Genomic DNA, 8,935 nt, shown 5'->3' on the forward strand with positions numbered 1-8,935 from the left:
CTGGACAGGGAAGAAGGCTTGTGGATAACTTACCCCTCCTCTGCCCCAAGGAAACAGGCACAAGTACCCCACAGGAACAGCTAGGCCTCAGACCAGGTTTTAAGGCCTTGTGGTCCTCTCCCCACCAAGTTCATTACATTTCTTCTGTCACCTCTATTTCATCCGTAAAGGAGAGACAAGACCACAGGCCAAACCCAAGTTCTCCCAATTAACTCTGTTCGTAATCTCAAGCCTGGTGCCTTTGATCTTGGTTAGTTTATTCCCAATTCCCTCCACTCCCCACCACCACACACAGGTAACCCCTTTCATTAGTTTCCTTCCAGACTTTCTTTTTGTAAGTATAAGCAAATGCAAATATACATCCTCCAATAGGCTTAAAACTAACAACAAAGCAAATTGAAAACAGAGAAAATTGCAGTGTTCCAGGTAAAGAGTGAAGTAAGTCTGGGAGTTGTTAGCATATAGATGGATAAGCTCTAGAGGCAAGGCAATAGAAGAAGAAGGAAAAGAAGGGAGAAAGAAAAGGGACTAAACTTTAGAGTCACCCAGAGGGAAAAAAGAAAAAGAAGCAGAAGGAAGGTGGGCGCCAGGCCCAGGCTCAGGCGCCAGGCCTCCGAGGCAGAGAGGCGCGCTCCAGTGGGCTGGGCAGCCAGCGCCATGACACTATTCCACTTTGGGAACTGCTTCGCCCTGGCCTACTTCTCCCCTACTTCATCACCTACAAGTGCAGCAGGCTGTCCGAGTACAGCGTCTTCTGGAAGTGTGTCCAGGCTGGAGTCACCTACCTGATCGTGCAGCTGTGCAAGATGCTGTTCCTGGCCACTTTCTTTCCCAGTTGGGAAGGTGGCATCTATGACTTCATTGGGGAGTTCATGAAGGCCAGCGTGGTTGTGGCAGACCTGATAGGCCTAAACGTTGTCATGTCCCAGAATGCCAGCAAGGGGGAATACAAGATCATGGTTCCTACCCTGGGCTGGGTCACCGCCAAGTTCATTATGTCCTGCTACATCTCCCTCTGGGTTGGAGCTCGGGCACTGAGTTTGACTGGAAATACATCCAGATGAGCATTGACTCCAACATCTGTCTGGTCCATTACGTCGTCGCACCTGCCCAGGTGTGGATGATCACCTGCTATGACCTGTACCACACTTTCCAGCCAGCAGTCCTCCTACTGATGTTCCTTAGCATCTACAAGGCCTTTGTCATGGAGATGTTCGTCCACCTCTGTTCCCTGGGCAGCTGGACGGCACTGCGGGCCCTCAGCACCTTGGCCTTGTATGTCGCCCTTGTCAATATGCACTCCTAGGCTTGGTGTCCCAGACTTTCACATACCTTTTCCCCATCTCCAGGTTTCAGTGAAGTAAACAGTATTTGCAAAGTTCCACAAAAAAAAAAAAAAAAAAAAGGGGCTTCCCTGGTGGCGCAGTGGTTGAGAGTCCGCCTGCCGATGCAGGGGACACGGGTTCGTGCCCCGGTCCGGGAAGATCCCACATGTCGCGGAGCGGCTGGGCCCGTGAGCCATGGCCACTGAGCCTGTGCGTCCGGAGCCTGTGCTCCGCAACGGGAGAGGCCACAACACTGAGAGGCCCGCGTACCATTAAAAAAAAAAAAAAAAAAAAGGCAGAAAGAAAAACCCAGAGAGAATATTTTAAGAAGAGAGGGGTAAGTAGTCAATTGTGTTATCTGCTCCTAATATGTGAATAGATCTGCATGAACCACCCTGGAAAGATAGCCACGTTAAAGAGAGAGTTCAAAGTAAAATATATGTTCTGATCCTACTTTTGCAAAATTGATATGTATATATACATGTTCAGTGAGTAGAAAGAAGTCTAGAAGACTTTAGAAAGAGCAGACTAACAGGGGAAACCCTGGTGAGCTTGTTTGTAGGAAAAGGTGGCCTTTTTACTTTGCACACCTCAGTTTTGTTTGCATTTTTTACCACAAGAATGCATTCTTTTGGTAAATAAAAAAGGTTTGTAAAAGGGGGAAACTACTGTTTAAAACCATCTATATTCAAATTTTCTGTGGAGTAGAGAAGGTGATGAAGAACGTTGGCTTCAGGGGCTTCCCTGGTGGCGCAGTGGTTGAGAGTCCGCCTGCTGATGCAGGGGACATGGGTTTGTGCCCCGGTCTGGGAAGATCCCACATGCTGCGGAGCAGCTGGCCTGTGAGCCATGGCCGCTGAGCCTGCACGTCCGGAGCCTGTGCTCCTCAACAGGAGAGGCCACAACAGTGAGAGGCCCGCGTACTGCAAAAAAAAAAAAAAAAGAACGTTGGCTTCAGAATCTAACAAACATGAGTCTAAACCCCAGCTCTACTCCATGAACCAATTAACCTCTCTGAGCCTCAGTGTCCTCATTTGTAAAATGGTGATTATACTGATAATTACTTCAAAGGACTGCAATAAGGATTAAATGGGGAGCATGAGTAAAGCATCTAGTACAATGACTCTCATACAGAAGAGGCTCAATTGATATTAGTTATACATATATAATATATATATAAGTTATATATTATAATATTAGTTTTATATATGTAGTAAATAGAATAGCTATTACTAGATCAAACCAGCCAATCAGAGATGTACTTATTTGGACAACATTATTTTGATCCCTTTAGAACTGCTGTCACTGAAATGCATTTTCGGTGTCATGCTTTGGTTGTTATAAGAAATGGTGATGTGAAGTCAGCCACTGTTATCTATTGCCAGGATCCATCCCATAGAATCACCTACCGTACCAGGGAACTCAGGAGGGGCCTGTGTCTACCCAGGGAGCGTACAAGATTGTCCTCAGCAGAACTTCCATGTGTTTTTATAGTTTCTCTCATTCTTTTCAATTTCTACTTTTGTGTTTTACAATGCACATAATATATTAGTTCATCAGTGCATAGGTATAAATATAAACAAATATACCTGTATGGGGGAGTTTAACAATTTTTACCCATGGAAGAACAACTTATAAAGTTTGAAAAGCAGTGTCTTCTTGATGAGTTCTCTCAGACTCAAGGTTACAAAAAGCTGCATTTCTCCCAAGGATTTGGTTTATTGTTTCTAATAAATACAATCACTCCTGTCATTAAATGCCTTTTCTTCTTGGCTTCGACTGCTAGAAACCTCAGAGCCAGATTCATAACCCAGCTCTACACACAGAATGTCTGTGGTTGGTATCCTGAGGGCTGTGGTTATGAGCACAGCCTTCTGAAACCACATTGCCTGTGTTCGCATCCCACTGTGTGAACTTGGGCAAGTGACAACCTCTCTGTGCCTCCGCTTCCTCAAAGGTAAAATAATTATAACAGTAATCACCTCCCAGGATTATTATAAAGATTAAATGAGGTGATGCATGTAAATCAGTTAGAACAGTGCTCAGCATTAGTAAGAACTCAAACATTTTTGTTGTTATTATGGGCTCTCATTCCATGATTTCTTTCTTTTTTAAAAAATTTTTATTGGCATGTAGTTGCTTTAAAATATGGAACACTTCACAAATTTGCATGTCATCCTTGTGCAGGGGCCATGCTAATCTTCTCTGTATCGTTCCAATTTTAGTATATGTGCTGCCGAAGAGAGCACTCTCATTCCATGATTTCTTTACCCTTGCTTTTCTTCAGTCCCATTTCTGCTACTCTTTATGTATTTCAGTAAGGCACTTAAAATCCTTTTTTGGAAAGAGTTTAAGCAAACAACCGTATGAATTTTTTGTTCTTAATATGCCAGGCACTGAGTTAGGTCCTTGAAGAATACAAAGATAAAGAAAAGATTGTGGGAATTCCCTGGCGGTCCAGTGGTTAGGACTCCGCACCCTGCCGAGGGCCCGGGTTCTGTCCCTAGTCGGGGAACTAAAACCACAAAAACTGCGCAGCTCGGCCAAAAAGAAAAAAAGAAAAGATTGTTTCTGCCTTCAAGGAAATGTTCAGTCTAGTGGGGAAGACATACATACAAATAGCCATAAACCAAGTACAGGATATGGAAAGTCATGCAGGAGAGGTGTGCAAGTGCCGTAAGGACACGGAGTAGATGAGATCCGTGAAAGCTTCCTAGAGGAGGTGGCATGGGGGTTGCACAGCCCAAGCAACAGAGACGATAGAGCAGAGATTCCAGGTGGAGGGAGTACTGGTGATCTAAGGCAGATTCTCCAGGACCGATGTGCTACCCGCAGTGCTGGTTAAGGTGGATACTCAATAGGTCCCTGTTTTTCCTTTTTTTTTTTTTTCTGTACGCTGGCCTCTCACTGTTGTGGCCTCTCCCATTGCAGAGCACAGGCTCTGGACGCGCAGGCTCAGCGGCCATGGCTCACGGGCCTAGCCGCTCCACGGCATGTGGGATCATCCCGGACCAGGGCACGAACCCGTGTCCCCTGCATTGGCAGGCGGACTCTCAACCACTGCGCCACCAGGGAAGCCCTAAGTCGCTGTTTTTGACTGCTGTACTTGATTCAAGTGATGTGAAAAGGAGGAGGAAGAGACAACAGGACAAAGCCCAAGAGCACCTCCCTTTTTTCAAGGGAAGTGAAAAAGAACGGGAGCAGCACCAAATCCTCTGAGGTGCGAAGATAAACTTGCCAGCCAGGCCAGGAAACACAGATGTGAAAACCAGGCTCAAGCAGTTGCTTTGAGGGAGGAGGGAATGGAAAATTTGGGGTGGGAGATTGGAGGGGTCTTCTGCCTGCATCCATCCGCAGTGCAGAACAAATGCCCAAAGCCCATAACGTTTCCTTTTGGGCTCAGAGATAGAACTTTCCTTTCCTTTCCTTTCATGGTGTGGCTTCAACTTCAGGCCTTCCAGACCACTTTTGGGCACAGTCTTTTAAGGTGTCCTATCATCTCTAAGCAGAGTGATCCCAGGTAACTTCAGCCACACATTCCCTTCCTCTGAAGGTAAATGAAGAATGAGTCTAAAAATGAGAGCCCTAATCAGAGTTAAATCCCTGCCCAAAAGGTCCCTAAGAAGGGACAGAGTGTGGTAAGCAAAGTACACAATATAGAGCTGGACAGAACCGGCTTTTAATTCTGGTTTCTGACAAGATGCCAACCCCGGTACGCCCCAGGTTCCTCATCTGTAAAATGGGTCTATGAGTGTTGGCCTCAGGCTTGTTTGGATTACAGGACACCATATATACATGCCTGGTACTCAGCAGGCACTAAAATTATCTCTGAGCTCTTTCCATTCCTGAAAATAAATAAGCTACCACATGTTAAGCACCACCACTGTGTCAGGCGCTGTGCAAAGTGCTTCATTTGTGTTTCCATTTACTAATGAGGTGGTGGCCCACGTCCTTCAGAAGGCGCAGCAATGCGGGCTCTTAACCTTCCTGCTGCCCTTGGAGACTTCATCTCCTGAAGTCAAGTGGTCAACTTCTAGAACCCCTCCGGTGTCATCAAAAAGTTTGGCATTGCTCAGAGCTAAACTCAACTAACTCAGTGCTTACAGAAGGCTAGTGATAATTCAAGGCGATCCAGCCCCTTTCTTTTCCCAGAAAGAGCAGAGTAGGTAATATCTGTTTAGATTTCATGTAAAGAGGTTACAACTTGATTTCCTTTCTGAGTCAACCTTTCCTTCCTTCTGTTTGTTTAAGGTAGTGTTTCCCAAGTTGGCTGCTCATTGGGATCACCTGGGGAAGTTAAAACACTCCCTCCCTCCCACCCCAAGAGATTGTGATATATTGATACATGGTCTGGAGTGGGCCTGGGCCTCTGGATCTTTTTAATTCCCGGGTATTCCAATGTGCAGTTAAGGTAACAACCGCCGTCCTAAATCCTCAGGTTAAAAACATTATCTATCTACCTTCTACCTTAATAAATACATTTTTTTTAACAAAAAGGAATGACATTTATATATTGTTCTGCTACTTGCTTCTTTTCACCCAACAGTATGTCATGAATTATGTTCCTTGTTGGTACATATAAAATTAGCTCACACCTTTTAGCAGCTGCATAATATTTGATTGTAGGGATGTACAATAATATATTTAATCATCTCTTTGCAATTGGACATTTAGGTTGTTTCCACTTTTTCCCTGTTACAAACAATGTGAAAAGACATATTTGCACACATTGTACAAACATTTCTGTAAGATTCACAAAGTGGAAATGCTTAGTCAAAGAAGGTAATATGTAGAGAAGTATTTAGATACTTACGTATTTATTTCTGTGTTTTGGTAAATGAATGAAGGAAGTGCTTTGTGTTGTCATTTGCTGGGTACGTGCAGTGCATAGAATTATTGTGGCTAAAGTGGCTTCTGAGCCCTTTAAGGGATGGGACTGCTGGGCCCTTTGAGACGCCAAGGGCTGGCTGGGCTGACTGAAACCGTGATCACCTCCGTGGCTGTATTTCAGCTTTTCTCTCTAAGGCAGGATGTGGCCAGGTTCCAGAGTTTTCATTCCTCTCCCTGCAGGGTGCCTTTTGATGTGTTGGCCCATATCCTAGGAAGTTGGAGGCGCCTTGGGGGGCTATCAGAAGATGTGGAACATGCCAGTTAGAATCAACCGGCCCTCATTTTGTCTGAAACTTGGCCTCAGTCCACAGGGCAGGGCCTGCAAGAGATGGAGGAAGGTCAGCGAGCAGCAAATCTGAGCCAGGCCTGAATCTCCACAGGGCCTTTCACAGAAGTGAGGAATAACTGTCCCTTTTCCTGGCCTGTCCTACTGAACTACTATTTGAAACAAAATGTGGGCTTCTATAGGAGGCTACCTAGGAGGGCAAGGCGAGCCCAGGTGGGGCCAGCCCTAAGGATCAGGAAGGATCAGGATGATGGCCTGTCCGATTTTAGAACCAGCTGGTAAACAGGTAAACAGCAGGGACTGAGGGATTGTGCAAGAGAGTTTGAGGAAGGAGTTGCCCAATCGGTCCTCAGACTCACAGTCAGGGTGGGGGGGTATGAGGAGACCTGGGCTCATATCCTGGCACTACTGCTGACAACTGATAGGCCGCTGAGTGCGTGGAGGCCCGGGGGGACACACCTCTCCTGTCTGAACCTCTTTCCTCATCTGGAAAATAGGGTCCACACTTATTTCACCTGGGGTTGTTGTAAGAATTAAATGAAGGAACAGATGCACAGGCATTTTGCACTGTCCCTGGCATGCAGTAGGTGCTCAATAAATAGTAGCTGCATTTATCAGTGGATTAGGGAGCTATGCAAGAAAGATAGGGACCCATATCCTACGGGGAAGTCACTCTGTGGGGCCTGGAACAGGCTTACAAGGAAAAGGGAAGCAAATTCTGGCTGCGGCTGCTGGGCTGGTGGAATAAATTGTCCCGAACAAAGGACCTGCACCTTCAGCCCTAGATTTTAGGATGTGGACCCAGCATGGAGCCCCTCCTGTATTCCTGCTGCCCTGGCTCTCTGCTTCACAGGCAACTGCCCTCAACCTCCAGGGAACTGTAAGGAGAGTCCAGGGGCCTAGAGGACCTGTGGCCCTGGCCATGGCCCTAAGGGAGAGGGGAGTAGGGGGTGGGAGGGAGGCTGTAAAAAATGTAAATGGTGCGGTGTGGAGCGGCTCCAGCCGTCTGACACTCCCCGGAGCTGGCAGGAGCCCGGGGAAGGAGCCCCAGGGCCCGGGCGCCTTTTGTCCCGCGGCTTGGCTATGTAAAAAGTGGGGGAAGGGGCAAGAATTCATGGAACTTGTCCATTCATTGGAGCCCCCGCTGCCCACAGGTGCGAGATGGGGGAGGGAGCTGCAGACTCCAGCCTGGAAGGTTTAGAAATGAGAATTTACAACTCAGCATGCAGTGGACGACAAACAGATTCCTTGGGTTCCAGCCTCTAAGGCTGTGAAACTTCAGGCCTGCCAGACTCCATCTCGCTTAAAATTGAGGGCCATCAACTGGTTGGTTCCCTGCCCCCCGCAACCGGGCTTCTGAACACCCATCTCGTCCATTCCCCAAATCCCCACTTTCCAATCTGTTTCCCCAGGCCTGCTCGTAAGGCTGTTGGATTTTCTGAGGTTTCTGTTTGTTTTTACTTTTCCATTCCTATTTGGCTGCTTGGGGTTCACAACTTCCAGGGCCTTCTCCAAAGCACCATATTCAAGCCTTAGATAGTGCTTGAACCGAAATCCTAAAACAACCAGTGTGAGGAGAGGAAGGACTTGGAAGCCTGCAAACCTGGGTCCGAACCCTGCTCTGCCCTTCCCAGCTGAGTGAATTCTAGGCAAGTTACTAACCTTTCTGAGCAGCAGTTTTCTATAGGTAAAATGGGAATACTGTGTTTCTGCTTCTAAAGGTTTTTGACAAATTAAGTGCTGAGTTAATGTTTAGGAAATTCTTAGCACAATGTCTGGCACAGAATAGGTATTCAATGAATATTAACCATAGGAAAATAAGGCAGAAACTCCCTGCAATGTTGTTTCCATTTTTATTTCCCTGTTGCTAACGAGATTAATCTTTTTTCAGTGTGTTTTTTTGTTTGTTTGGTTTTGGTTTTGTCTTTGGTTTAACGATTGATGGGACACCTTTATGCATTCTGGAATTCTTTGTTATACAATTTGCAATTTTTTCTCTTGGCTGTCGCCTGCTTTTGGCTTTTTGGTATCTTTCAACATACAGAGTCTCTTTTTCTTTCTACACAGTGTATGCCCAAAACCGCCCTTAGGGGCTGGTCCTCTATAGGCTGATTTACTTGGTGGTTTGGGGGTCTCACTGACTGCCTATGGCCAGTATCCTCCTCAGGGCTTTCTCGGGCCCTCCGCTGTTCTCTAAAGGAACGTGAAAACCTGCTGCTGCTGCTGCTGCTGCTGCTGCTGCTGCTGCTGCTTGACTGATCCTGCTGTATCCCAGTTTTATCCCAAAATGCACACACTTCCCCCCTCTACTGGTTTCTGGAAGGATCACATCTTTCTTTTACTGGTGTGCTGTTGTGGGGAAACTCCCAAGATCTGACTGAGAAATCAGTGGCTGAATGAGAATTCGGATCCTCCATTAACCCTCTTTGGGGCC

The 8,935-nt window shown here is 46.5% G+C and overlaps 1 non-coding gene and 1 pseudogene across 1 annotated transcript; one reads left to right on the top strand and one right to left on the bottom strand.

The window, feature by feature from the left end:
* The first annotated feature begins 657 nt into the window (after positions 1–657).
* LOC132489067 (BOS complex subunit TMEM147-like) lies at positions 658–1,306 on the top strand (annotated as a pseudogene).
* Positions 1,307–3,467: 2,161 nt separating this feature from the next.
* Positions 3,468–3,574, bottom strand: LOC132489869 (U6 spliceosomal RNA). The gene has a single exon (XR_009532237.1). It is a non-coding gene; the product is annotated as a U6 spliceosomal RNA (small nuclear RNA).
* Positions 3,575–8,935: the final 5,361 nt, after the last annotated feature.

Source organism: Mesoplodon densirostris, chromosome 4 (genome assembly GCF_025265405.1).
Source record: "Mesoplodon densirostris isolate mMesDen1 chromosome 4, mMesDen1 primary haplotype, whole genome shotgun sequence".
NCBI classification, from domain to species: Eukaryota; Metazoa; Chordata; class Mammalia; order Artiodactyla; family Ziphiidae; genus Mesoplodon; species Mesoplodon densirostris.